We start from the raw sequence: 4,724 nt of genomic DNA on the forward strand, positions 1-4,724 counted from the left end.
TCCTAGGACCCCTAGGGACATATTAGAATCGTTCATATGGGTCAAAGGGGGTCATAGGTCATAGGACGACATGTGTCCCTAGGGGTCCTAGGACCCCTAGGGACATATTAGAATCATTCATATGGGTCGAAGGGGGTCATAAGGTGACCTATGACCCCCTCGACACATTCCATGATGACCCCTAGGGACATATTAGAATCATTCATATGGGTCAAAGGGGGTCATAGGTTGACCTATGACCCCCTTCGACACATTCCATGATGACATGTGTCCCTGGGGGTCCTAGGACTCCTAGGGACATATTAGAATCGTTCATATGGGTCATAGGTTGACCTATGACCCCCTTTGACACATTTCATGATGGCATGTGTCCCTAGGGGTCCTAGGACTCCTAGGGACATATTAGAATCGTTCATATGGGTCAAAGGGGGTCATAAGGTGACCTATGACCCCTTTCGACACATTCCATGAGGACATGTGTCCCTAGGGGTCCTAGGATCCCTAGAGACATATCAGAATCATTCATATGGGTCAAAGGGGTTCATAGGGTGACCTATGACCCCCTTCGACACATTCCATGATGACATGTGTTCCTAGGGGTCCTAGGACCCCTAGGGACATATTAGAATCGTTCATATGGGTCAAAGGGGGTCATAGGTCATAGGACGACATGTGTCCCTAGGGGTCCTAGGACCCCTAGGGACATATTAGAATCATTCATATGGGTCGAAGGGGGTCATAAGGTGACCTATGACCCCCTCGACACATTCCATGATGACCCCTAGGGACATATTAGAATCATTCATATGGGTCAAAGGGGGTCATAGGTTGACCTATGACCCCCTTCGACACATTTCGTGATGACATGTGTCCCTGGGGGTCCTAGGACTCCTAGGGACATATTAGAATCGTTCATATGGGTCATAGGTTGACCTATGACCCCCTTTGACACATTTCATGATGGCATGTGTCCCTAGGGGTCCTAGGACTCCTAGGGACATATTAGAATCGTTCATATGGGTCAAAGGGGGTCATAAGGTGACCTATGACCCCTTTCGACACATTCCATGAGGACATGTGTCCCTAGGGGTCCTAGGATCCCTAGAGACATATCAGAATCATTCATATGGGTCAAAGGGGTTCATAGGGTGACCTATGACCCCCTTTGACACATTCCATGATGACATGTGTTCCTAGGGGTCCTAGGACCCCTAGGGACATATTAGAATCATTCATATGGGTCGAAGGGGGTCATAGGGTAACTTATGACCCCCTTCGACACATTCCATGATGACATGTGTCCCTAGGGGTCCTAGGACCCCTAGGGACATATTAGAATCATTCATATGGATCGAAGGGGGTCATAGGGTGACCTATGACCCCCTTCAACACATTCCATGACGACATGTCCCTAGAGGTCCTAGGACCCCTAGGGACATATTAGAATCATTCATATGGGTCGAAGGGGGTCATAGGGTGACTTATGACCCCCTTCAACACATTCCATGATGACATGTGTCCCTATAGGTCCTAGGACCCTTAAGGACATATTAGAATCGTTCATATGGGTCAAAGGGGGTCATAGGTCCCTTCGACACATTTCATGATGACATGTGTCCCTAGGGGTCCTAGGACCCCTAAGGACATATTAGAATCATTCATATGGGTCGAAGGGGGTCATAGGGTGACCTATGACCCCTTTCGACACATTCCATGATGACATGTGTCCCTAGGGGTCCTAGGACCCCTAGAGACATATTAGAATCATTCATATGGGTTGAAGGGGGTCATAGGTCACCCCCTTCAACCCATTCTATGACAACATGTGTCCCTAGGGGTCCTTGGACCCCTAGGGACATATTAGAATTGTTCATATGGGTCGTACTTTTGACACATTCCATGATGACATGTGTCCCTAGGGGTCCTAGGACCCCTAGGGACATATTAGAATCATTCATATGGGTCAAAGGGCCCTATGACCCCCTTCGACATATTCCATGACGACATGTGTCCCTAGGGGTCCTAAGACCCCTAGGGACATATTAGAATCATTCATATGGGTCGAAGGGGGTCATAGGGTGACCTATGACCCCCTTTGACACATTCCATGATGACATGTGTCCCTAGGGGTCCTAAGACCCCTAAGGACATATTAGAATCATTCATATGGGTCGAAGGGGGTCATAGGGTAACCTATGACCCCCTTTGACACATTCCATGATGGCATGTGTCCCTAGGGTCCTAAGTTCCCTAAGGACATATTAGAATCATTCATATGGGTTGAAGGGGGTCATAGGGTGACCTATGATCCCCTTCGACACATTCCATGATGACATGTGTCCCTAGGGGTCCTAGGACCCCTAGGGACATATTAGAATCATTCATATGGGTCAAAGGGGGTCATAGGGTGACCTATGACCCCCTTTGACACATTTCATGACGACATGTGTCCCTAGGGATCCTAGGACCCCTAGGGACATATTAGAATCATTCATATGGGTCGAAGGGGGTCATAAGGTGACCTATGACCCCCTTCAACCCATTATAGGACCCCTAAGGACATATTAGAATCGTTCATATGGATCGAAGGGGGTCATAGGGTGACCTATGACCCTGTTCAACACATTCTATGATGACATGTGTCCTGAGGGTTCCTAGGACCCCTAGGGACATATTAGAATTGTTCATATGGGTCAAAGGGGGTCATAAGGCAACCTATGACCCCGTTCAACACATTCTATGATGACATGTGTCCCTAGGGGTCCTAGGACCCCTAGGGACATTTTAGAATCGTTCATATGGGTCGAAGGGGGTCATAGGGTGACTTATGAACCCGTTCGACATGTTCCATGATAACATGTGCCATTAGAATCATTCATATAGATCGTCTTCCTATGACCCCCTTCAACACATTCCATGATGACATGTTATTAGAGTCATTCATATGGGTTGAAGGGGGTTATTACACATTCCATGACAATGTATGTCCCTAAGACCCCTAGGGACCCATTGGGAATGTGTCGAAAGGGGTCACTAAGGGCCCTAGGGACATATGTTGTCATGAAATGCGTCGAAATGATGCATTTAATGACAATATTATATTTAATAATTATATAATATTGTATATTTTAATATAATAATAATTTATTATTAGATTATATAACAATAATAATCATGTGTTACTAGATTATAGATTTAATAATAATAATAACTATATATATTGTTATATATAATAATTTAGTCATATAATACTACTATATATATTTATTAATAATAATAATAATATATATCACTATATTATATTTAGTTATAATAATAATGATTATATTTATAACTATATTATATTTAATAATAATAATCATACATATTACTATTATAATAATAATAATTATAATAATATATAATAATATTATTATTAATGTCTACACTTTCCCGAAATAAATTTCCCTCTAAAACAGTCTAAAGTTTCCCTCTTAAATTTATTTTCTCTTAAATTTCTCTCCCTCCAAATTTAAAATTGAAAAAATTCCCCCTCTCAAATTTCCCTCCAAATTGGTGTGTAAAATTGTTGGACCTAATTGGATATCCGATTTCAAATTGGATATCTGATTAGGCTTGGTATTTAGCAAGCCTATTCCGTCACCCCAAAAAACATGTTTGAGAAGGGTTTCATTGACACTCAGACTTCGGGTAGCCATCTGACAATGTTATTTTGATCGAAATTGAATGAAATGAAAAGGGTTTTTTTATATCACTCTTGAGATTCCATTGATATAATTGTTGTCAAATTCTGAGTTATTTATTAGTTAATTTTCAATGAAGATTATTGTACAGTGCTAATTGACATACTGATTGAAAAATAACTATAACTTTCAAACGGTAACATTTTTTAAATCTAAAAGTTGTGTCACATTCTATGCTTTGCCTAGTATAAGAAAAATAAAAAATTAAATTAAATTTGGTAAAATTTTCTATTAGTTAAGGTGGTTAGACAAGGGAGTTTGTTTTCCAAAAAAAAATTAGTAGAAAATTCATATTTAATTATTTATTTGGAATAAAAATACCCAAAAATATGCGTCAGATCCGAGCATGAGTCTACTTTTTATATCTATAATTATATTTAAAAAATATTATCATTTGATTTTGATTAAGGTGGTTAGACATACACCTACTTTTTATTTTTGCCCTGAAATTTTTGTATTACTGCATTAAAATCCAAACTTTTGACCAATCAATTATTTTTTTCTCTAGACAAGGCCTAGTAGTTTATAAACTACATTCAATTTCCTATAGATTATTTTCTTATAACTTTTTGATATAAAGTCCATAACCACTTTAAAATTATGTGTCAAGTTGACATAACCCTGATTTGTTGATTTTTCACTGCCACTTAAGGCCATAGTTTGGTACACCATGATCCTGCACATACCCACTTGATCTTGTTTGTTTACTTTACAAGACTTATATCTCTGGCAGTGGCACATGGAGTTAGTGATTGGTATTTCATGTTGAGCCAACATCATCCATGTATGGGTGACATATCTTTATATTTTTTATTATTAACCCTCCATTAATTGATAAATCTAGATTCATAATGCATTACATGATTAGAAATGTGAGCGTGTCTATGCATTTAGAGTTCTTTGTGGTTGCACAAATTATTAAATTTAATGCTAATTTAATTGATTAGGGGATTTTAATTAACTATTTTAAATTTTTTTCAT

The sequence above is a fragment of the Cupressus sempervirens genome, chromosome 9 (assembly GCF_028749045.1).
Source record: "Cupressus sempervirens isolate cs-2001-9-10 chromosome 9, ASM2874904v1, whole genome shotgun sequence".
NCBI classification, from domain to species: Eukaryota; Viridiplantae; Streptophyta; class Pinopsida; order Cupressales; family Cupressaceae; genus Cupressus; species Cupressus sempervirens.